The sequence below is a fragment of the Brienomyrus brachyistius genome, chromosome 2 (genome assembly GCF_023856365.1).
Source record: "Brienomyrus brachyistius isolate T26 chromosome 2, BBRACH_0.4, whole genome shotgun sequence".
Lineage (NCBI taxonomy): Eukaryota > Metazoa > Chordata > Actinopteri > Osteoglossiformes > Mormyridae > Brienomyrus > Brienomyrus brachyistius.
Window position 1 is genome coordinate 39993636 of NC_064534.1, and position 24278 is coordinate 40017913.

The 24278-nt window shown below is 44.6% G+C and overlaps 11 non-coding genes and 6 pseudogenes across 11 annotated transcripts; all 17 read left to right on the top strand.

The window, feature by feature from the left end:
• Positions 1–485: 485 nt before the first annotated feature.
• On the top strand, positions 486–604 carry LOC125736693 (5S ribosomal RNA). The gene has a single exon (XR_007395967.1). It is a non-coding gene; the product is annotated as a 5S ribosomal RNA (ribosomal RNA).
• A 1076-nt stretch (positions 605–1680) lies between these two features.
• On the top strand, positions 1681–1799 carry LOC125735441 (5S ribosomal RNA). Its single transcript, XR_007394737.1, has one exon. It is a non-coding gene; the product is annotated as a 5S ribosomal RNA (ribosomal RNA).
• A 1079-nt stretch (positions 1800–2878) lies between these two features.
• LOC125736606 (5S ribosomal RNA) lies at positions 2879–2997 on the top strand. The gene has a single exon (XR_007395882.1). It is a non-coding gene; the product is annotated as a 5S ribosomal RNA (ribosomal RNA).
• Positions 2998–4077: 1080 nt separating this feature from the next.
• Positions 4078–4196, top strand: LOC125735520 (5S ribosomal RNA). The gene has a single exon (XR_007394815.1). It is a non-coding gene; the product is annotated as a 5S ribosomal RNA (ribosomal RNA).
• A 1077-nt stretch (positions 4197–5273) lies between these two features.
• On the top strand, positions 5274–5392 carry LOC125735521 (5S ribosomal RNA). The gene has a single exon (XR_007394816.1). It is a non-coding gene; the product is annotated as a 5S ribosomal RNA (ribosomal RNA).
• Positions 5393–6469: 1077 nt separating this feature from the next.
• LOC125731515 (5S ribosomal RNA) lies at positions 6470–6583 on the top strand (annotated as a pseudogene).
• A 4851-nt stretch (positions 6584–11434) lies between these two features.
• LOC125736695 (5S ribosomal RNA) lies at positions 11435–11553 on the top strand. Its single transcript, XR_007395969.1, has one exon. It is a non-coding gene; the product is annotated as a 5S ribosomal RNA (ribosomal RNA).
• A 1076-nt stretch (positions 11554–12629) lies between these two features.
• On the top strand, positions 12630–12748 carry LOC125735522 (5S ribosomal RNA). The gene has a single exon (XR_007394817.1). It is a non-coding gene; the product is annotated as a 5S ribosomal RNA (ribosomal RNA).
• A 1076-nt stretch (positions 12749–13824) lies between these two features.
• LOC125731516 (5S ribosomal RNA) lies at positions 13825–13938 on the top strand (annotated as a pseudogene).
• Positions 13939–15015: 1077 nt separating this feature from the next.
• LOC125731517 (5S ribosomal RNA) lies at positions 15016–15129 on the top strand (annotated as a pseudogene).
• A 1077-nt stretch (positions 15130–16206) lies between these two features.
• Positions 16207–16325, top strand: LOC125733596 (5S ribosomal RNA). Its single transcript, XR_007392936.1, has one exon. It is a non-coding gene; the product is annotated as a 5S ribosomal RNA (ribosomal RNA).
• Positions 16326–17405: 1080 nt separating this feature from the next.
• LOC125732002 (5S ribosomal RNA) lies at positions 17406–17523 on the top strand (annotated as a pseudogene).
• Positions 17524–18600: 1077 nt separating this feature from the next.
• On the top strand, positions 18601–18719 carry LOC125731696 (5S ribosomal RNA; annotated as a pseudogene).
• A 1074-nt stretch (positions 18720–19793) lies between these two features.
• LOC125734388 (5S ribosomal RNA) lies at positions 19794–19912 on the top strand. Its single transcript, XR_007393702.1, has one exon. It is a non-coding gene; the product is annotated as a 5S ribosomal RNA (ribosomal RNA).
• A 1084-nt stretch (positions 19913–20996) lies between these two features.
• On the top strand, positions 20997–21115 carry LOC125736622 (5S ribosomal RNA). The gene has a single exon (XR_007395897.1). It is a non-coding gene; the product is annotated as a 5S ribosomal RNA (ribosomal RNA).
• Positions 21116–22191: 1076 nt separating this feature from the next.
• LOC125733955 (5S ribosomal RNA) lies at positions 22192–22310 on the top strand. Its single transcript, XR_007393286.1, has one exon. It is a non-coding gene; the product is annotated as a 5S ribosomal RNA (ribosomal RNA).
• Positions 22311–23387: 1077 nt separating this feature from the next.
• Positions 23388–23501, top strand: LOC125731518 (5S ribosomal RNA; annotated as a pseudogene).
• Positions 23502–24278: the final 777 nt, after the last annotated feature.

Consider the following 24278-nt stretch of genomic DNA (forward strand, 5'->3'; position numbering starts at 1 on the left):
TGTAGAAAATAGTTCTGGCTGCAGCCTGCAGTATGGACTTGTTGCTGTGTGTAGCTCCCAGTGTTCTGACAGCGCGACGTTTTGGGGAAGCATGTGATTCAGCAGCTACCAGTGGGCTTTGTGCAGCGGAGATTTTGTGGCTGTTAGCGGAGTTGATAACAGAGGGTCGTTAAGAGAAGCCTACATGCAGTAGGCAAAGGAGTAATGTTTGCTGGCGGGGGACGTGCGGCGATTAACCTGTGCGGTAGTGAAAAGGAGTTAAAAAGAAGGAAGTGTGCGGATGCGGAAAGAATGGAATAATTGTGGTAGGCTGCCGGCTGAGTAGTTTGGTGAATGTTTGGTGTGGGTCCGGCGCTGCCGATTGGATGGTGGGGCTGCAGTGTGAGTCAGATAAAAAAAAAAAAAACAGGAGTAGGATCCAATGGGACTAACTGGCATGTATAGAGGCGTGTAATGCAAAAGGGCTGTTTTTGGGAGTTTTTCTCGCTCACGGCCATACCACCCTGAACACGCCCGATCTCGTCTGATCTCGGAAGCCAAGCAGGGTAGGGTGTGGTTAGTACTTGGATGGGAGACCACCTGGGAATACCAGGTGCTGTAAGCTTTTCTCACTTTTACTTTATACAGGGGGCGCTCCACTTCACGATTAATTTAAATCTATCACTCCCCTTCCATTTTACTATTTTATATATATATTTTTTTTTTCTCTCATTCATAAAGGCAGCTTTTAGAAGCTGTTTTACTCTAAATACTTCCTGGTAATTCCAGGTGCTGTAAGCTGTTCGTGCCTTTATTCCACCAGGGCGCGATCTTCTCACCAACTTGAAGACTGTCACTCCCCATTCACGTTTTACAACTTATTGTTAATGATAAAGAGACAGCTTTTTACACACAGTTTTAAACAAAGTACTGATATTATTCCTCTTCAACTGACCGCTTTGTTTTCTATGCAAAAACCACTTCGCCACAGAAGACTCGATATTATTGGCATAGCAAGTTCTGCTCTTCTCCTTTCAAAACTTGCTAAAAGCTGTATTTAAAAGAACAGATTGGCCGGGGTAATTCACACCCTTCAATGCCAGCTTAATATTTAGGTTAGTGGGAATCACAGAGGAATTAGGGATGGAAACTTCTTTGCTGGTGGTAGAAGCGGTCTGGTGAATTTTTAGAGAGAAGAGGCCGTCGATGTTTGAATGTAGAAAATTGTTCTGGCTGCAGCCTGCAGTATGGACTTGTTGGTGTGTGTAGCTCCCAGTGTTCTGACAGCGCGACGTTTTGGGGAAGCATGTGATTCAGCAGCTACCAGTGGGCTTCGTGCGGCGGAGATTTTGTGGCTGTTAGCGGAGTTGATAACAGAGGGTCGTTAAGAGAAGCCTACATGCAGTAGGCAAAGGAGTAATGTTTGCCGGCGGGGGACGTGCGGCGATTAACCTGTGCGGTAGTGAAAAGGAGTTAAAAAGAAGGAAGTGTGCGGATGCGGAAAGAATGGAATAATTGTGGTAGGCTGCCGGCTGAGTAGTTTGGTGAATGTTTGGTGTGGGTCCGGCGCTGCCGATTGGATGGTGGGGCTGCAGTGTGAGTCAGATAAAAAAAAAAAAAACCAGGAGTAGGATCCAATGGGACTAACTGGCATGTATAGACGCGTGTAATGCAAAAGGGCTGTTTTTGGTAGCATCTCTCGCTTACGGCCATACCACCCTGAACACGCCCGATCTCATCTGATCTTGGAAGCTAAACAGGTTAGGGTCTGGTTAGTACTGGGATGGGAGACCTCCTGGGAATACCAGGTGCTGTAAGCTTTTCTCACTTTTACTTTGTACAGGGGGCGCTCCACTTCACGATTAATTTAAATCTATCACTCCCCTTCCATTTTACTATTTTATATATATATTTTTTTTTTTTCTCATTCCTAAAGGCAGCTTTTAGAAACCGTTTTACTCTAAATACTTCCTGGTAATTCTAGGTGCTGTAAGCTGTTCGTGCCTTTATTCCACCAGGGCGCGATCTTCTCACCAACTTGAAGACTGTCACTCCCCATTCACGTTTTACAACTTATTGTTAATGATAAAGAGACAGCTTTTTACACACAGTTTTAAACAAAGTACTGATATTATTCCTCTTCAACTGACCGCTTTGTTTTCTATGCAAAAACCACTTCGCCACAGAAGACTCGATATTATTGGCATAGCAAGTTCTGCTCTTCTCCTTTCAAAACTTGCTAAAAGCTGTATTTAAAAGAACAGATTGGCCGGGGTAATTCACACCCTTCAATGCCAGCTTAATATTTAGGTTAGTGGGAATCACAGAGGAATTAGGGATGGAAACTTCTTTGCTGGTGGTAGAAGCGGTCTGGTGAATTTTTAGAGAGAAGAGGCCGTCGATGTTTGAATGTAGAAAATTGTTGATCTGGCTGCAGCCTGCAGTATGGACTTGTTGGTGTGTGTAGCTCCCAGTGTTCTGACAGCGCGACGTTTTGGGGAAGCATGTGATTCAGCAGCTACCAGTGGGCTTCGTGCGGCGGAGATTTTGTGGCTGTTAGCGGAGTTGATAACAGAGGGTCGTTAAGAGAAGCCTACATGCAGTAGACAAAGGAGTAATGTTTGCCGGCGGGGGACGTGCGGCGATTAACCTGTGCGGTAGTGAAAAGGAGTTAAAAAGAAGGAAGTGTGCGGATGCGGAAAGAATGGAATAATTGTGGTAGGCTGCCGGCTGAGTAGTTTGGTGAATGTTTGGTGTGGGTCCGGCGCTGCCGATTGGATGGTGGGGCTGCAGTGTGAGTCAGATAAAAAAAAAAAAAACCAGGAGTAGGATCCAATGGGACTAACTGGCATGTATAGACGCGTGTAATGCAAAAGGGCTGTTTTTGGTAGCATCTCTCGCTTACGGCCATACCACCCTGAACACGCCCGATCTCATCTGATCTTGGAAGCTAAACAGGTTAGGGTCTGGTTAGTACTTGGATGGGAGACCTCCGGGGAATACCAGGTGCTGTAAGCTTTTCTCACTTTTACTTTATACAGGGGGCGCTCCACTTCACGATTAATTTAAATCTATCACTCCCCTTCCATTTTACTATTTTATATATATATATTTTTTTTTTTTCTCTCATTCATAAAGGCAGCTTTTAGAAACCGTTTTACTCTAAATACTTCCTGGTAATTCTAGGTGCTGTAAGCTGTTCGTGCCTTTATTCCACCAGGGCGCGATCTTCTCACAAACTTGAAGACTGTCACTCCCCATTCACGTTTTACAACTTATTGTTAATGATAAAGAGACAGCTTTTTACACACAGTTTTAAACAAAGTACTGATATTATTCCTCTTCAACTGACCGCTTTGTTTTCTATGCAAAAACCACTTCGCCACAGAAGACTCGATATTATTGGCATAGCAAGTTCTGCTCTTCTCCTTTCAAAACTTGCTAAAAGCTGTATTTAAAAGAACAGATTGGCCGGGGTAATTCACACCCTTCAATGCCAGCTTAATGTTTAGGTTAGTGGGAATCACAGAGGAATTAGGGATGGAAACTTCTTTGCTGGTGGTAGAAGCGGTCTGGTGAATTTTTAGAGAGAAGAGGCCGTCGATGTTTGAATGTAGAAAATTGTTCTGGCTGCAGCCTGCAGTATGGACTTGTTGGTGTGTGTAGCTCCCAGTGTTCTGACAGCGCGACGTTTTGGGGAAGCATGTGATTCAGCAGCTACCAGTGGGCTTCGTGCGGCGGAGATTTTGTGGCTGTTAGCGGAGTTGATAACAGAGGGTCGTTAAGAGAAGCCTACATGCAGTAGACAAAGGAGTAATGTTTGCCGGCGGGGGACGTGCGGCGATTAACCTGTGCGGTAGTGAAAAGGAGTTAAAAAGAAGGAAGTGTGCGGATGCGGAAAGAATGGAATAATTGTGGTAGGCTGCCGGCTGAGTAGTTTGGTGAATGTTTGGTGTGGGTCCGGCGCTGCCGATTGGATGGTGGGGCTGCAGTGTGAGTCAGATAAAAAAAAAAAAAACCAGGAGTAGGATCCAATGGGACTAACTGGCATGTATAGACGCGTGTAATGCAAAAGGGCTGTTTTTGGTAGCATCTCTCGCTTACGGCCATACCACCCTGAACACGCCCGATCTCATCTGATCTTGGAAGCTAAACAGGTTAGGGTCTGGTTAGTACTTGGATGGGAGACCTCCTGGGAATACCAGGTGCTGTAAGCTTTTCTCACTTTTACTTTGTACAGGGGGCGCTCCACTTCACGATTAATTTAAATCTATCACTCCCCTTCCATTTTACTATTTTATATATATATATTTTTTTTTTTCTCATTCCTAAAGGCAGCTTTTAGAAACCGTTTTACTCTAAATACTTCCTGGTAATTCTAGGTGCTGTAAGCTGTTCGTGCCTTTATTCCACCAGGGCGCGATCTTCTCACCAACTTGAAGACTGTCACTCCCCATTCACGTTTTACAACTTATTGTTAATGATAAAGAGACAGCTTTTTACACACAGTTTTAAACAAAGTACTGATATTATTCCTCTTCAACTGACCGCTTTGTTTTCTATGCAAAAACCACTTCGCCACAGAAGACTCGATATTATTGGCATAGCAAGTTCTGCTCTTCTCCTTTCAAAACTTGCTAAAAGCTGTATTTAAAAGAACAGATTGGCCGGGGTAATTCACACCCTTCAATGCCAGCTTAATATTTAGGTTAGTGGGAATCACAGAGGAATTAGGGATGGAAACTTCTTTGCTGGTGGTAGAAGCGGTCTGGTGAATTTTTAGAGAGAAGAGGCCGTCGATGTTTGAATGTAGAAAATTGTTCTGGCTGCAGCCTGCAGTATGGACTTGTTGGTGTGTGTAGCTCCCAGTGTTCTGACAGCGCGACGTTTTGGGGAAGCATGTGATTCAGCAGCTACCAGTGGGATTCGTGCGGCGGAGATTTTGTGGCTGTTAGCGGAGTTGATAACAGAGGGTCGTTAAGAGAAGCCTACATGCAGTAGACAAAGGAGTAATGTTTGCCGGCGGGGGACGTGCGGCGATTAACCTGTGCGGTAGTGAAAAGGAGTTAAAAAGAAGGAAGTGTGCGGATGCGGAAAGAATGGAATAATTGTGGTAGGCTGCCGGCTGAGTAGTTTGGTGAATGTTTGGTGTGGGTCCGGCGCTGCCGATTGGATGGTGGGGCTGCAGTGTGAGTCAGATAAAAAAAAAAAAAACCAGGAGTAGGATCCAATGGGACTAACTGGCATGTATAGACGCGTGTAATGCAAAAGGGCTGTTTTTGGTAGCATCTCTCGCTTACGGCCATACCACCCTGAACACGCCCGATCTCATCTGATCTTGGAAGCTAAACAGGTTAGGGTCTGGTTAGTACTTGGATGGGAGACCTCCTGGGAATACCAGGTGCTGTAAGCTTTTCTCACTTTTACTTTATACAGGGGGCGCTCCACTTCACGATTAATTTAAATCTATCACTCCCCTTCCATTTTACTATTTTATATATATATATATTTTTTTCTCTCATTCATAAAGGCAGCTTTTAGAAACCGTTTTACTCTAAATACTTCCTGGTAATTCTAGGTGCTGTAAGCTGTTCGTGCCTTTATTCCACCAGGGCGCGATCTTCTCACAAACTTGAAGACTGTCACTCCCCATTCACGTTTTACAACTTATTGTTAATGATAAAGAGACAGCTTTTTACACACAGTTTTAAACAAAGTACTGATATTATTCCTCTTCAACTGACCGCTTTGTTTTCTATGCAAAAACCACTTCGCCACAGAAGACTCGATATTATTGGCATAGCAAGTTCTGCTCTTCTCCTTTCAAAACTTGCTAAAAGCTGTATTTAAAAGAACAGATTGGCCGGGGTAATTCACACCCTTCAATGCCAGCTTAATGTTTAGGTTAGTGGGAATCACAGAGGAATTAGGGATGGAAACTTCTTTGCTGGTGGTAGAAGCGGTCTGGTGAATTTTTAGAGAGAAGAGGCCGTCGATGTTTGAATGTAGAAAATTGTTCTGGCTGCAGCCTGCAGTATGGACTTGTTGGTGTGTGTAGCTCCCAGTGTTCTGACAGCGCGACGTTTTGGGGAAGCATGTGATTCAGCAGCTACCAGTGGGCTTCGTGCGGCGGAGATTTTGTGGCTGTTAGCGGAGTTGATAACAGAGGGTCGTTAAGAGAAGCCTGCATGCTGTAGGCAAAGGAGTAATGTTTGCCGGCGGGGGACGTGCGGCGATTAACCTGTGCGGTAGTGAAAAGGAGTTAAAAAGAAGGAAGTGTGCGGATGCGGAATGAATGGAATAATTGTGGTAGGCTGCCGGCTGAGTAGTTTGGTGAATGTTTGGTGTGGGTCCGGCGCTGCCGATTGGATGGTGGGGCTGCAGTGTGAGTCAGATAAAAAAAAAAAAAACCAGGAGTAGGATCCAATGGGACTAACTGGCATGTATAGACGCGTGTAATGCAAAAGGGCTGTTTTTGGTAGCAACTCTCGCTTACGGCCATACCACCCTGAACACGCCCGATCTCATCTGATCTCGGAAGCTGGGTAGGGTCTGGTTAGTACTTGGATGGGAGACCACCTGGGAATACCAGGTGCTGTAAGCTTTTCTCACTTTTACTTTATACAGGGGGCGCTCCACTTCACGATTAATTTAAATCTATCACTCCCCTTCCATTTTACTATTTTATATATATATATTTTTTTTTTCTCTCATTCCTAAAGGCAGCTTTTAGAAACCGTTTTACTCTAAATACTTCCTGGTAATTCTAGGTGCTTTAAGCTGTTCGTGCCTTTATTCCACCAGTGCGCGATCTTCTCACAAACTTGAAGACTGTCACTCCCCATTCACGTTTTACAACTTATTGTTAATGATAAAGAGACAGCTTTTTACACACAGTTTTAAACAAAGTACTGATATTATTCCTCTTCAACTGACCGCTTTGTTTTCTATGCAAAAACCACTTCGCCACAGAAGACTCGATATTATTGGCATAGCAAGTTCTGCTCTTCTCCTTTCAAAACTTGCTAAAAGCTGTATTTAACACTAGAACTGCCAAATCTACGCAAATTTGCGTAAATTCCCTGGGCCTAACACCTACTAGCATCCCTGCTGAGAGTTTCTTGGGCCATTGTCCTCCTGCTTTTGTTGTGCAAACACACCCATTACCTGTGAGGCCTGGCACATTTGCATTTTTTTACTCAGAGCAGCTAAAATCCAAGGCAGGCTATACCTCTGTGTGTGACATGGAAACCTTCACAAAAGTCTGCCATATCTATACCAAATATCCCACATGCTGACTGACCTGCAAATATGAAAGACACACATTCACAAAATATATGGAAGCACAAGTCTGTTTTATTTATAAAAAAAATTGAGTGTTTCAAACTTTGCAGTGTTTGCAGACCCAGTGACCATCATCCCTGCATTTGGCGCAAGTGAATTTGTAACACTTTGCACTGGTAAACCTGCTGCGGTTTCTGTTGCAGTTCTCCTGTACCTGACACTGAGTTGTCCATACAAGTCCTGGCACAGCAGCAGCCTTCCTCTGTCCCCATAGCCTTTTGTGGCATAAATTGGCAATGGAGTTCCTTGGCTAGATGACTCAAAAATAATCTTCTTTTGCCTTCCCACCTTGTACATGCCTTGTACAGAACGTAGGAATTTGCCACCACCAGGTCCAGCATGTTGTAAAATACAGCTACTGGCCACCTGCATGTTGCTGCTCTTACGGAATACATGCGCGCCATTTGGTCCAACACATTTACACCACACTATAACAGCAGAGAGAGAGAGAGTCATGAGTGTATTTGCTTTTTTCTACCTTCTTTCTATATAGGCCTGTATAGTACATATCAGAAAACATTGTAGCACTGATGTAAAATTATACACACATTCACATACCTTCATGTGGTTATAGTCTGTTATCGTGTTGGGTTTCCTCTTTCTGCCTTCACAGATCGCCACATCTTGGTCCAAGGAACTCAGAACACACACAATCTTGTTTTTTTAGGTGCATAAATTGTCAAGGAGACACTGCCACTTCTAAGCACTGACGCGGAGAATTCCTCTTGCTGTGCAGTGTCCTTTGAAATTGGAGGAAGTTCATACCAAACTTTATTCCCTGTGCTCAGTAGTGTTGTTTTGCGCTGAAGCAGTCTGTGTGACAGTGCCAGTGAGGTGAAGAAATTGTCCGTTGTGACATTTCTCCCGTCATCCAGAAATGGCTCCATCAGACTCATGACCATGTTCTCTGCCAGCCTCTCCCTTTTCTGGTGACTGGGGTCCTTTCCCAAGTTAGGGGACACGTTGCAGACGTATTTGGTCTCCAAATCCGTGGCCATCCAGAACTTGATCCCAAATTTGTCCGGCTTGGATGCGATATACCAAGTGACATGGAATGGATCCACATCTACTCCACGTTGTCTTTCCACCGGTGTCCCTCAGGGCTCGGTTCTTGGCCCTCTCCTATTCTCCCTCTACACTAAATCTCTTGGCGAAGTTATATCCTCACATGGCTTCTCCTACCACTGCTATGCCGATGACACTCAACTCATCCTCTCCTTCCCTCCCTCAGACACTCATGTCTCCACTAAGATCTCTACATGCTTGGCAGACATCTCATCTTGGATGACCACTCACCAGCTAAAACTCAAAACTAGTAAAACTGAGTTGCTTTACATCCCGGCTGACTCATCCCCCCTCCAGGACCTTGCGATCTCCTTTGACAACTCCCTGATCCGTCCTTCGGTTTCTGCTAGAAACCTTGGAGTTACCATAGATGATCGGTTGTCATTTTCCTCACATATCACCAGTCTTTCTCGCTCTTGTCGGTTTCTCCTCTTTAACATCAGGAGGATACGTCCATTTCTTTCCACCCAGGCTACCCAGATACTCGTCCAGTCCCTCGTCATCTCACGCCTTGACTACTGCAACTCGCTTCTAGCGGGTTTACCACTGAGCGCCATCCGTCCCCTCCAACTGATTCAGAATGCAGCTGCTCGTCTTGTTTTCATCCTTCCCAAGTTCTCCCACACCACTCCTTTGCTGCGCTCCCTCCACTGGCTTCCTGTAGCTGCACGCATCAGATTCAAAACACTGATGCTCGCATACAAAGCCAAAAATTCTCTGGCACCATCCTACCTAAAGGACCTCATCACACCCCGCTCTGCACCACGATCTCTCCGATCCTCCAGCACTGCTCGACTGGTCCCACCTCCCCTCAAGGCACAAGGAAGACACGCATCTCGGCTCTTCTCTGTCCTGGCACCTAATTGATGGAATGAACTCCCCCTAGATGTCCGAACAGCTGAATCCTTGAATGTCTTCAAGCGACGACTCAAAACTTTTCTTTTTCAGAAATACCTGACGTAGAACTTCTATATTCTTACTCGACTCTTTTTCTGGTGTGTGTTTTAAAAAAATAAAATAAAATAAAAATTCTGCACTACTCAATGGCGTTCTCAGAGATAGTATTCGTAGCTGGGGTCCTTATTGAGCTAGCATCGGAAATTCATTGCAGAGTCTCAAAGCACTTATGTAAGTCGCTCTGGCTAAGGGCGTCTGCCAAATCCTGTAAATGTAAATGTAAATGTAAATATACTGCATGGACAATGAACCTTGGTCGAGAACAGCTGTACATCTATGTTCATGTGTTCTCCTGGAGTGAAACTTTCAGCACAGTTCTTGGTGAAGGCTGGCAGAGAACGTGGTCATGAGTCTGATGGAGTCATTTCTGGATGACGGGAGAAATGTCACAATGGACAATTTCTTCACCTCACTGTCACTGTCACACAGACTGCTTCACTTTACTGGGCATGGTGAATAACGTTTGCCGTGAACTTCCTCCATTGGCAAAGGACACTGCACAGGGAGAGGAATTCTCCACGTCAGTGTTTAGAATGGCGCGCATGTATTCAGTACGAGCAGCAACAAGCAAGTGGCCAGTAGCTGTGTTTTACAACATGCTGGACTTGGTGGCCGTGAATGCCTACGTTCTGTACAAAGCATCTACAGGGTGGAAAGGAAAAAGAAGATTGTTTCCGATTCTTCTAGCCAAGGAACTCCATTGCCAAATACAGGGATGATGGTCACTGGGTTTTCAAACGCTGCAAACACAGACTTTGAAAGATAGACAGACTGTGTGGGACAGTAACCACTGAGACAAAAGGCAGAAAGATGACGAAGAGATGAACCTGGAACTGAGGCACGGATACATCAATTTTAACGTGAACAGCCAAACATGCAAAGCTGGAGAGATCACACAAAAACAAAATTCACTTTTGGTGTTATAATTCAGTGATGGCCAATGAAAATGAAATGACATTTTATTCTGTATGTGTATGAGCATGCCAAAAACCATGGACCATGACTTCACTCAGCTTATGACATTTATATACAAACATGCATTGGAGACTGAAGTGTTAGCATGTTTTCATTTTATTCATTTCATTCTATTAGCAACTTTTCATTCTATTTTCACTCAATTTGTTTTATAAATAACACAGACTTGTGTTTCCATATATTTTGTGAATGTGTGTCTTTCATATTTGCAGGTCAGTCAGCGTGTGGGATATTTGGTATAGATATGGCAGACTTTTGTGAAGGTTTCCATGTCACACACAGAGGTTTAGCCTGCCTTGGATTTGAGCTACTCTGAGTAAAAAATGCAAATGCGCCAGGCCTCACAGGTAATGGGTGTGTTTGCACAACAAAAGCAGGAGGAGGATGGGGCTGAAGACCTGCGAAAATCACAGCAGGGGTGACAAACACCTTGGGACTCTCAGCAGAGAATAAAAACTCGGTAAATCTAGTGTTAAAAGAACAGATTGGCCGGGGTAATTCACACCCTTCAATGCCAGCTTAATGTTTAGGTTAGTGGGAATCACAGAGGAATTAGGGATGGAAACTTCTTTGCTGGTGGTAGAAGCGGTCTGGTGAATTTTTAGAGAGAAGAGGCCGTCGATGTTTGAATGTAGAAAATAGTTCTGGCTGCAGCCTGCAGTATGGACTTGTTGGTGTGTGTAGCTCCCAGTGTTCTGACAGCGCGACGTTTTGGGGAAGCATGTGATTCAGCAGCTACCAGTGGGCTTTGTGCAGCGGAGATTTTGTGGCTGTTAGCGGAGTTGATAACAGAGGGTCGTTAAGAGAAGCCTACATGCAGTAGGCAAAGGAGTAATGTTTGCTGGCGGGGGACGTGCGGCGATTAACCTGTGCGGTAGTGAAAAGGAGTTAAAAAGAAGGAAGTGTGCGGATGCGGAAAGAATGGAATAATTGTGGTAGGCTGCCGGCTGAGTAGTTTGGTGAATGTTTGGTGTGGGTCCGGCGCTGCCGATTGGATGGTGGGGCTGCAGTGTGAGTCAGATAAAAAAAAAAAAACAGGAGTAGGATCCAATGGGACTAACTGGCATGTATAGAGGCGTGTAATGCAAAAGGGCTGTTTTTGGGAGTTTTTCTCGCTCACGGCCATACCACCCTGAACACGCCCGATCTCGTCTGATCTCGGAAGCCAAGCAGGGTAGGGTGTGGTTAGTACTTGGATGGGAGACCACCTGGGAATACCAGGTGCTGTAAGCTTTTCTCACTTTTACTTTATACAGGGGGCGCTCCACTTCACGATTAATTTAAATCTATCACTCCCCTTCCATTTTACTATTTTATATATATATTTTTTTTTTCTCTCATTCATAAAGGCAGCTTTTAGAAGCCGTTTTACTCTAAATACTTCCTGGTAATTCCAGGTGCTGTAAGCTGTTCGTGCCTTTATTCCACCAGGGCGCGATCTTCTCACCAACTTGAAGACTGTCACTCCCCATTCACGTTTTACAACTTATTGTTAATGATAAAGAGACAGCTTTTTACACACAGTTTTAAACAAAGTACTGATATTATTCCTCTTCAACTGACCGCTTTGTTTTCTATGCAAAAACCACTTCGCCACAGAAGACTCGATATTATTGGCATAGCAAGTTCTGCTCTTCTCCTTTCAAAACTTGCTAAAAGCTGTATTTAAAAGAACAGATTGGCCGGGGTAATTCACACCCTTCAATGCCAGCTTAATATTTAGGTTAGTGGGAATCACAGAGGAATTAGGGATGGAAACTTCTTTGCTGGTGGTAGAAGCGGTCTGGTGAATTTTTAGAGAGAAGAGGCCGTCGATGTTTGAATGTAGAAAATTGTTCTGGCTGCAGCCTGCAGTATGGACTTGTTGGTGTGTGTAGCTCCCAGTGTTCTGACAGCGCGACGTTTTGGGGAAGCATGTGATTCAGCAGCTACCAGTGGGCTTCGTGCGGCGGAGATTTTGTGGCTGTTAGCGGAGTTGATAACAGAGGGTCGTTAAGAGAAGCCTACATGCAGTAGGCAAAGGAGTAATGTTTGCCGGCGGGGGACGTGCGGCGATTAACCTGTGCGGTAGTGAAAAGGAGTTAAAAAGAAGGAAGTGTGCGGATGCGGAAAGAATGGAATAATTGTGGTAGGCTGCCGGCTGAGTAGTTTGGTGAATGTTTGGTGTGGGTCCGGCGCTGCCGATTGGATGGTGGGGCTGCAGTGTGAGTCAGATAAAAAAAAAAAAAACCAGGAGTAGGATCCAATGGGACTAACTGGCATGTATAGACGCGTGTAATGCAAAAGGGCTGTTTTTGGTAGCATCTCTCGCTTACGGCCATACCACCCTGAACACGCCCGATCTCATCTGATCTTGGAAGCTAAACAGGTTAGGGTCTGGTTAGTACTTGGATGGGAGACCTCCTGGGAATACCAGGTGCTGTAAGCTTTTCTCACTTTTACTTTATACAGGGGGCGCTCCACTTCACGATTAATTTAAATCTATCACTCCCCTTCCATTTTACTATTTTATATATATATATTTTTTTTCTCTCATTCATAAAGGCAGCTTTTAGAAGCCGTTTTACTCTAAATACTTCCTGGTAATTCCAGGTGCTGTAAGCTGTTCGTGCCTTTATTCCACCAGGGCGCGATCTTCTCACCAACTTGAAGACTGTCACTCCCCATTCACGTTTTACAACTTATTGTTAATGATAAAGAGACAGCTTTTTACACACAGTTTTAAACAAAGTACTGATATTATTCCTCTTCAACTGACCGCTTTGTTTTCTATGCAAAAACCACTTCGCCACAGAAGACTCGATATTATTGGCATAGCAAGTTCTGCTCTTCTCCTTTCAAAACTTGCTAAAAGCTGTATTTAAAAGAACAGATTGGCCGGGGTAATTCACACCCTTCAATGCCAGCTTAATATTTAGGTTAGTGGGAATCACAGAGGAATTAGGGATGGAAACTTCTTTGCTGGTGGTAGAAGCGGTCTGGTGAATTTTTAGAGAGAAGAGGCCGTCGATGTTTGAATGTAGAAAATTGTTCTGGCTGCAGCCTGCAGTATGGACTTGTTGGTGTGTGTAGCTCCCAGTGTTCTGACAGCGCGACGTTTTGGGGAAGCATGTGATTCAGCAGCTACCAGTGGGCTTCGTGCGGCGGAGATTTTGTGGCTGTTAGCGGAGTTGATAACAGAGGGTCGTTAAGAGAAGCCTACATGCAGTAGGCAAAGGAGTAATGTTTGCCGGCGGGGGACGTGCGGCGATTAACCTGTGCGGTAGTGAAAAGGAGTTAAAAAGAAGGAAGTGTGCGGATGCGGAAAGAATGGAATAATTGTGGTAGGCTGCCGGCTGAGTAGTTTGGTGAATGTTTGGTGTGGGTCCGGCGCTGCCGATTGGATGGTGGGGCTGCAGTGTGAGTCAGATAAAAAAAAAAAAAACCAGGAGTAGGATCCAATGGGACTAACTGGCATGTATAGACGCGTGTAATGCAAAAGGGCTGTTTTTGGTAGCAACTCTCGCTTACGGCCATACCACCCTGAACACGCCCGATCTCATCTGATCTCGGAAGCTGGGTAGGGTCTGGTTAGTACTTGGATGGGAGACCACCTGGGAATACCAGGTGCTGTAAGCTTTTCTCACTTTTACTTTGTACAGGGGGCGCTCCACTTCACGATTAATTTAAATCTATCACTCCCCTTCCATTTTACTATTTTATATATATTTTTTTTTTTTTCTCTCATTCATAAAGGCAGCTTTTAGAAACCGTTTTACTCTAAATACTTCCTGGTAATTCTAGGTGCTGTAAGCTGTTCGTGCCTTTATTCCACCAGGGCGCGATCTTCTCACAAACTTGAAGACTGTCACTCCCCATTCACGTTTTACAACTTATTGTTAATGATAAAGAGACAGCTTTTTACACACAGTTTTAAACAAAGTACTGATATTATTCCTCTTCAACTGACCGCTTTGTTTTCTATGCAAAAACCACTTCGCCACAGAAGACTCGATATTATTGGCATAGCAAGTTCTGCTCTTCTCCTTTCAAAACTTGCTAAAAGCTGTATTTAAAAGAACAGATTGGCCGGGGTAATTCACACCCTTCAATGCCAGCTTAATGTTTAGGTTAGTGGGAATCACAGAGGAATTAGGGATGGAAACTTCTTTGCTGGTGGTAGAAGCGGTCTGGTGAATTTTTAGAGAGAAGAGGCCGTCGATGTTTGAATGTAGAAAATTGTTCTGGCTGCAGCCTGCAGTATGGACTTGTTGGTGTGTGTAGCTCCCAGTGTTCTGACAGCGCGACGTTTTGGGGAAGCATGTGATTCAGCAGCTACCAGTGGGCTTCGTGCGGCGGAGATTTTGTGGCTGTTAGCGGAGTTGATAACAGAGGGTCGTTAAGAGAAGCCTGCATGCAGTAGGCAAAGGAGTAATGTTTGCCGGCGGGGGACGTGCGGCGATTAACCTGTGCGGTAGTGAAAAGGAGTTAAAAAGAAGGAAGTGTGCGGATGCGGAATGAATGGAATAATTGTGGTAGGCTGCCGGCTGAGTAGTTTGGTGAATGTTTGGTGTGGGTCCGGCGCTGCCGATTGGATGGTGGGGCTGCAGTGTGAGTCAGATAAAAAAAAAAAAAACCAGGAGTAGGATCCAATGGGACTAACTGGCATGTATAGACGCGTGTAATGCAAAAGGGCTGTTTTTGGTAGCAACTCTCGCTTACGGCCATACCACCCTGAACACGCCCGATCTCATCTGATCTCGGAAGCTGGGTAGGGTCTGGTTAGTACTTGGATGGGAGACCACCTGGGAATACCAGGTGCTGTAAGCTTTTCTCACTTTTACTTTGTACAGGGGGCGCTCCACTTCACGATTAATTTAAATCTATCACTCCCCTTCCATTTTACTATTTTATATATATATATATTTTTTTTCTCTCATTCCTAAAGGCAGCTTTTAGAAACCGTTTTACTCTAAATACTTCCTGGTAATTCTAGGTGCTTTAAGCTGTTCGTGCCTTTATTCCACCAGTGCGCGATCTTCTCACAAACTTGAAGACTGTCACTCCCCATTCACGTTTTACAACTTATTGTTAATGATAAAGAGACAGCTTTTTACACACAGTTTTAAACAAAGTACTGATATTATTCCTCTTCAACTGACCGCTTTGTTTTCTATGCAAAAACCACTTCGCCACAGAAGACTCGATATTATTGGCATAGCAAGTTCTGCTCTTCTCCTTTCAAAACTTGCTAAAAGCTGTATTTAAAAGAACAGATTGGCCGGGGTAATTCACACCCTTCAATGCCAGCTTAATGTTTAGGTTAGTGGGAATCACAGAGGAATTAGGGATGGAAACTTCTTTGCTGGTGGTAGAAGCGGTCTGGTGAATTTTTAGAGAGAAGAGGCCGTCGATGTTTGAATGTAGAAAATTGTTCTGGCTGCAGCCTGCAGTATGGACTTGTTGGTGTGTGTAGCTCCCAGTGTTCTGACAGCGCGATGTTTTGGGGAAGCATGTGATTCAGCAGCTACCAGTGGGCTTCGTGCGGCGGAGATTTTGTGGCTGTTAGCGGAGTTGATAACAGAGGGTCGTTAAGAGAAGCCTACATGCAGTAGGCAAAGGAGTAATGTTTGCCGGCGGGGGACGTGCGGCGATTAACCTGTGCGGTAGTGAAAAGGAGTTAAAAAGAAGGAAGTGTGCGGATGCGGAAAGAATGGAATAATTGTGGTAGGCTGCCGGCTGAGTAGTTTGGTGAATGTTTGGTGTGGGTCCGGCGCTGCCGATTGGATGGTGGGGCTGCAGTGTGAGTCAGATAAAAAAAAAAAAACCAGGAGTAGGATCCAATGGGACTATCTGGCATGTATAGACGCGTGTAATGCAAAAGGGCTGTTTTTGGTAGCATCTCTCGCTTACAGCCATACCACCCTGAACACGCCCGATCTCGTCTGATCTTGGAAGCTAAGCAGGGTAGGGTCTGGTTAGTACTTGGATGGGAGACCACCTGGGAATACCAGGTGCTGTAAGCTTTTCTCACTTTTACTTTATACAGGGGGCGCTCCACTTCACGATTAATTTAAATCTATCACTCCCCTTCCATTTTACTATTTTATATATATATATATTTTTTTCTCTCATTCATAAAGGCAGCTTTTAGAAACCGTTTTACTCTAAATACTTCCTGGTAATTCTAGGTGCTGTAAGCTGTTCGTGCCTTTATTCCACCAGGGCGCGATCTTCTCACAAACTTGAAGACTGTCACTCCCCATTCACGTTTTACAACTTATTGTTAATGATAAAGAGACAGCTTTTTACACACAGTTTTAAACAAAGTACTGATATTATTCCTCTTCAACTGACCGCTTTGTTTTCTATGCAAAAACCACTTCGCCACAGAAGACTCGATATTATTGGTATAGCAAGGTCTGCTCTTCTCCTCCTTTCAAAACTTGCTAAAAGCTGTATTTAAAAGAGCAGGTTGGCCGGGGTAATTCACATCCTTCAATGCCAGCTTAATGTTTAGGTTAGTGGGAATCACAGAGGAATTAGGGATGGAAACTTCTTTCCTGGTGGTAGAAGCGGTCTGGTGAATTTTTAGAGAGAAGAGGCCGTCGATGTTTGAATGTAGAAAATTGTTCTGGCTGCAGCCTGCAGTATGGACTTGTTGGCGTGTGTAGCTCCCAGTGTTCTGACAGCGTGACATTTTGGGGAAGCATGTGATTCAACAGCAACCAGTGGGCTTCGTGCGGCGGAGATTTTGTGGCTGTTAGCGGAGTTGATAACAGAGGGTCTTTAAGAGAAGCCTGCATGCGGTAGGCAAATGAGTAATGTTTGCCGGCGGGGGACGTGCGGCGATTAACCTGTTCGGTAGTGAAAAGGACTTAACGAGAAGGAAGTGTGCGGATGCGGAAAGAATGGAATAATTGTGGTAGGCTGCCGGCTGAGTAGTTTGGTGAATGTTTGGAGTGGGTGCGGCGCAGCCGATTGGATGGTGGTGCTGCAGTGTGAGTCAGATAAAAAAAAAAAAAAACAGGAGTAGGATCCAATGGGACTAACTGGCATGTATAGAGGCGTGTAATGCAAAAGGGCTGTTTTTGTTCGCGGCTCTCGCTTATGGCCATACCACCCTGAACGCGCCCGATCTCGTCTTATCTCGGAAGCAAAGCAGGCTAGGGTCTGGTTAGTTCTTGGATGGAGACCACCTGGGAATACCAGGTGCTGTAAGCTTTTCTCACTTTTACTTTATACAGGGGGCGCTCCACTTCACGATTAATTTAAATCTATCACTCCCCTTCCATTTTAATATTTTATATATTTCTTTTTTCTCTCATTCATAAAGGCAGCTTTTACACACCGTTTTACTCTAAATACTGCCTGGTAATTATAGCTGCTGTAAGCTGTTCGTGCCTTTATTCCACCAGGGCGCGATCTTCTCACAAACTTGAAGACTGTCACTCCCCATTCACGTTTTACAACTTATTGTTAATAATAAAGAGACAGCTTTTTACACACAGTTTTAAACAAAGTACTAATATAATTCCTCTTCAACTCACCGCTTTGTTTTCTATGCAAAAACGACTTCACCACAGAAGACTCGATATTATTGGCATAGCATGGTCTGCTCTTCTCCTCCTTTAAAAACTCGCTAAAAGCTGTCTTTAAAAGAGCAGGTTGGCCGGGGTAATTCACACCCTTCAATGCCAACTTAATGTTTAGGTTAGTGGGAATCACAGAGGAATTAGGGATAGAAACTTCTTTGCTGGTGGTAGAAGTGGTCTGGTGAATTTTTAGAGAGAAGAGGCCGTCGATGTTTGAATGTAGAAAATTGTTCTGGCTGCAGCCTGCAGTATGGACCTGTTGGCGTGTGTAGCTCCCAGTGTTCTGACAGCGCGACGTTTTGGGGAAGCATGTGATTCAACAGCTACCAGTGGGCTTCGTGCGGCGGAGATTTTGTGGCTGTTAGCGGAGTTGATAACAGAAAGTCATTAAGAGAAGCCTGCATGCGGTAGGCAAAGGAGGAATGTTTGCTGGTGGGGGACGTGCGGCGATTAACCTGTGCGGTAGTGTAAAGGAGTTAAAGTGAAGGAAGTGTGCGGATGCGGAAAGAATGGGATAATTGTGGTAGGCTGCCGGCTGAGTAGTTTGGTGAATGTTTGGTGTGGGTCCGGCGCTGCCGATTGGATGGTGGTGCTGCAGTGTGAGTCAGATAAAAAAAAAAAAAAAACCAGGAGTAGGATCCAATGGGACTAACTGGCATGTATAGAGGCGTGTAATGCAAAAGGGCTGTTTTTGGTAGCGTCTCTTGCTTGAGGCCATACCACCCTGAACACGCCCGATCTCATCTGATCTTGGAAGCTAAGCAGGGTAGGCTGTGGTTAGTACTTGGATGGGAGACCACCTGGGAATACCAGGTGCTGTAAGCGTTTCTCACTTTTACTTTATACAGGGGGCGCTCCACTTCACGATTAATTTAAATCTAGCACTCCCCTTCCATTTTACTATTTTATATATATATTTTTTTTCTCTCTTTCATAAAGCCAGCTTTTAGAAACCGTTTTACTCTAAATACTTCCTGGTAATTCTAGGTGCTGTAAGCTCTTCGTGCCTTTATTCCACCAGGGCGCGATCTTCTCACAAACTTGAAGACTGTCACTCCCCATTCACTTTTTACAACTTATTGTTAATGATAAAGAGACAGCTTTTTACACACAGTTTTAAACAAAGTACTGATATTATTCCTCTTCAACTGACCGCTTTGTTTTCTATGCAAAAACCACTTCGCCACAGAAGACTCGATATTATTGGCATAGCAAGTTCTGCTCTTCTCCTTTCAAAACTTGCTAAAAGCTGTATTTAAAAGAACGGATTGGCCGGGGTAATTCACACCCTTCAATGCCAGCTTAATGTTTAGGTTAGTGGGAATCACAGAGGAATTAGGGATGGAAACTTCTTTGCTGGTGGTAGAAGCGGTCTGGTGAATTTTTAGAGAGAAGAGGCCGTCGATGTTTGGATTTAGAAAATTGTTCTGGCTGCAGCCTGCAGTATGGACTTGTTGGTGTGTGTAGCTCCCAGTGTTCTGACAGCGCGACGTTTTGGGGAAGCATGTGATTCAGCAGCTACCAGTGGGCTTCGTGCGGCGGAGATTTTGTGGCTGTTAGCGGAGTTGATAACACAGGGTCGTTAAGAGAAGCCTGCATGCAGTAGGCAAAGGAGTAATGTTTGCCGGCGGGGGACGTGCGGCGATTAACCTGTGCGGTAGTGAAAAGGAGTTAAAAAGAAGGAAGTGTGCGGATGCGGAAAGAATGGAATAATTGTGGTAGGCTGCCGGCTGAGTAGTTTGGTGAATGTTTGGTGTGGGTCCGGCGCTGCCGATTGGATGGTGGTGCTGCAGTGTGAGTCAGATAAAAAAAAAAAAAACCAGGAGTAGGATCCAATGGGACTAACTGGCATGTATAGACGCGTATAATGCAAAAGGGCTGTTTTTGGTCAAGTCTCTCGCTTACGGCCATACCACCCTGAACACGCCCGATCTCATCCGTTCTCGGAAGCCAAGCAGGGTAGGGTCTGGTCAGTACTTGGATGGGAGACCTCCTGGGAATACCAGGTGCTGTAAGCTTTTCTCACTTTTACTTTATACAGGGGGCGCTCCACTTCACGATTAATTTAAATCTATCACTCCCCTTCCATTTTACTATTTTATATATATATATATTTTTTTTTTTTCTCTCATTCATAAAGGCAGCTTTTACACACCGTTTTACTCTAAATACTTCCTGGTAATTCTAGGTGCTGTAAGCTGTTCGTGCCTTTATTCCACCAGGGTGCGATCTTCTCACAAACTTGAAGACTGTCACTCCCCATTCACGTTTTACAACTTATTGTTAATGATAAAGAGACAGCTTTTTACACACAGTTTTAAACAAAGTACTGATATTATTCCTCTTCAACTGACCGCTTTGTTTTCTATGCAAAAACCACTTCGCCACAGAATATTCGATATTATTGGCATATTATCTGCTATTCTCCTCCTTTCAAAACTTGCTAAAAGCTGTATTTAAAAGAACAGATTGGCCGGGGTAATTCACACCCTTCAATGCCAGCTTAATGTTTAGGTTAGTGGGAATCACAGAGGAATTAGGGATGGAAACTTCTTTGCTGGTGGTAGAAGCGGTCTGGTGAATTTTTAGAGAGAAGAGGCTGTCGATGTTTGAATGTAGAAAATTGTTCTGGCTGCAGCCTGCAGTATGGACTTGTTGGTGTGTGTAGCTCCCAGTGTTCTGACAGCGCGACGTTTTGGGGAAGCATGTGATTCAGCAGCTATCAGTGGGCTTCGTGCGGCGGAGATTTTGTGGCTGTTAGCAGAGTTGATAACAGAGGGTTGTTAAGAGAAGCCTGCATGCGGTAGGCAAATGAGTAATGTTTGCCGGCGGGGGACGTGCGGCGATTAACCTGTGAGGTAGTGAAAAGGACTTAAAGAGAAGGAAGTGTGCGGATGCGGAAAGAATGGAATAATTGTGGTAGGCTGCCAGCTGAGTAGTTTGGTGAATGTTTGGTGTGGGTCCGGCGCTGCCGATTGGATGGTGGTGCTGCAGTGTGAGTCAGATAAAAAAAAAAAAAAAACCAGGAGTAGGATCCAATGGGACTAACTGGCATGTATAGACGCGTGTAATGCAAAAGGGCTGTTTTTGGTTGCATCTCTCCCTTACGGCCGTACCACCCTGAACACGCCCGATCTCGTCTGATCTTGGAAGCTAAGCAGGGTAGGGTCTGGTTAGTACTTGGATGGGTGACCACCTGGGAATGCCAGGTGCTGTAAGCTTTTCTCACTTTTACTTTATACAGGGGGCGCTCCACTTCACGATTAATTTAAATCTAGCACTCCCCTTCCATTTTACTATTTTATATATATATATATTTTATCTCTCTTTCATAAAGCCAGCTTTTAGAAACCGTTTTACTCTAAATACTTCCTGGTAATTCTAGGTGCTGTAAGCTGTTCGTGCCTTTATTCCACCAGGGCGCGATCTTCTCACAAACTTGAAAACTGTCACTCCCCATTCACGTTTTACAACTTATTGTTAATGATAAAGAGACAGCTTTTTACACACAGTTTTAAACAAAGTACTGATATTATTCCTCTTCAACTGACCGCTTTGTTTTCTATGCAAAAACCACTTCGCCACAGAAGACTCGATATTATTGGCATACCAAGTTCTGCTCTTCTCCTTTCAAAACTTGCTAAAAGCTGTATTTAAAAGAACAGATTGGCCGGGGTAATTCACACCCTTCAATGCCAGCTTAATGTTTAGGTTAGTGGGAATCACAGAGGAATTTGGAATGGAAACTTCTTTGCTGGTGGTAGAAGCGGTCTGGTGAATTTTTAGAGAGAAGAGGCCGTCGATGTTTGAATGTAGAAAATTGTTCTGGCTGCAGCCTGCAGTATGGACTTGTTGGTGTGTGTAGCTCCCAGTGTTCTGACAGCGCGACGTGTTGGGGAAGCATGTGATTCAGCAGCTACCAGTGGGCTTCGTGCGGCGGAGATTTTGTGGCTGTTAGCGGAGTTGATAACAGAGGGTCGTTAAGAGAAGTCTGCATGCAGTAGGCAAAGGAGTAATGTTTGCCGGCGGGGGACGTGCGGCGATTAACCTGTGCGGTAGTGAAAAGGAGTTAAAAAGAAGGAAGTGTGCGGATGCGGAAAGAATGGAATAATTGTGGTAGGCTGCCGGCTGAGTAGTTTGGTGAATGTTTGGTGTGGGTCCGGCGCTGCCGATTGGATGGTGGGGCTGCAGTGTGAGTCAGATAAAAAAAAAAAAGTACATTAGTAGGATCCAATGGGACCAACTGGCATGTATAGAGGCGTGTAATGCAAAAGGGCTGTTTTTGGTAGCATCTCTCGCTTACGGCCATACCACCCTGAACACGCCTGATCTCGTCTGATCTCGGAAGCCAAGCAGGGTAGGGTCTGGTTAGTACTTGGATGGGAGACCTCCTGGGAATACCAGGTGCTGTAAGCTTTTCTCACTTTTACTTTATACAGGGGGCGCTCCACTTCACGATTAATTTAAATCTATCACTCCCCTTCCATTTTACTATTTTATATATATATATATATTTTTCTCTCATTCATAAAGGCAGCTTTTACACACCATTTTACTCTAAATACTTCCTGGTAATTCTAGGTGCTGTAAGCTGTTCGTGCCTTTATTCCACCAGGGCGCGATCTTCTCACAAACTTGAAGACTGTCACTCCCCATTCACGTTTTACAACTTATTGTTAATGATAAAGAGACAGCTTTTTACACACAGTTTTAAACAAAGTACTGATATTATTCCTCTTCAATTGACCGCTTTGTTTTCTATGCAAAAACCACTTCGCCACAGAAGACTCGATATTATTGGCATAGCAAGTTCTGCTCTTCTCCTTTCAAAACTTGCTAAAAGCTGTATTTAAAAGAACAGATTGGCCGGGGTAATTCACACCCTTCAATGCCAGCTTAATGTTTAGGTTAGTGGGAATCACAGAGGAATTAGGGATGGAAACTTCTTTGCTGGTGGTAGAAGCGGTCTGGTGAATTTTTAGAGAGAAGAGGCCGTCGATGTTTGAATGTAGAAAATTGTTCTGGCTGCAGCCTGCAGTATGGACTTGTTGGTGTGTGTAGCTCCCAGTGTTCTGACAGCGCGACGTTTTGGGGAAGCATGTGATTCAGCAGCTACCAGTGGGCTTCGTGCGGCGGAGATTTTGTGGCTGTTAGCGGAGTTGATAACAGAGGGTCGTTAAGAGAAGCCTGCATGCTGTAGGCAAAGGAGTAATGTTTGCCGGCGGGGGACGTGCGGCGATTAACCTGTGCGGTAGTGAAAAGGAGTTAAAAAGAAGGAAGTGTGCGGATGCGGAATGAATGGAATAATTGTGGTAGGCTGCCGGCTGAGTAGTTTGGTGAATGTTTGGTGTGGGTCCGGCGCTGCCGATTGGATGGTGGGGCTGCAGTGTGAGTCAGATAAAAAAAAAAAAAACCAGGAGTAGGATCCAATGGGACTAACTGGCATGTATAGACGCGTGTAATGCAAAAGGGCTGTTTTTGGTAGCAACTCTCGCTTACGGCCATACCACCCTGAACACGCCCGATCTCATCTGATCTCGGAAGCTGGGTAGGGTCTGGTTAGTACTTGGATGGGAGACCACCTGGGAATACCAGGTGCTGTAAGCTTTTCTCACTTTTACTTTGTACAGGGGGCGCTCCACTTCACGATTAATTTAAATCTATCACTCCCCTTCCATTTTACTATTTTATATATATATATTTTTTTTTTCTCTCATTCCTAAAGGCAGCTTTTAGAAACCGTTTTACTCTAAATACTTCCTGGTAATTCTAGGTGCTTTAAGCTGTTCGTGCCTTTATTCCACCAGTGCGCGATCTTCTCACAAACTTGAAGACTGTCACTCCCCATTCACGTTTTACAACTTATTGTTAATGATAAAGAGACAGCTTTTTACACACAGTTTTAAACAAAGTACTGATATTATTCCTCTTCAACTGACCGCTTTGTTTTCTATGCAAAAACCACTTCGCCACAGAAGACTCGATATTATTGGCATAGCAAGTTCTGCTCTTCTCCTTTCAAAACTTGCTAAAAGCTGTATTTAAAAGAACAGATTGGCCGGGGTAATTCACACCCTTCAATGCCAGCTTAATGTTTAGGTTAGTGGGAATCACAGAGGAATTAGGGATGGAAACTTCTTTGCTGGTGGTAGAAGCGGTCTGGTGAATTTTTAGAGAGAAGAGGCCGTCGATGTTTGAATGTAGAAAATAGTTCTGGCTGCAGCCTGCAGTATGGACTTGTTGCTGTGTGTAGCTCCCAGTGTTCTGACAGCGCGACGTTTTGGGGAAGCATGTGATTCAGCAGCTACCAGTGGGCTTTGTGCAGCGGAGATTTTGTGGCTGTTAGCGGAGTTGATAACAGAGGGTCGTTAAGAGAAGCCTACA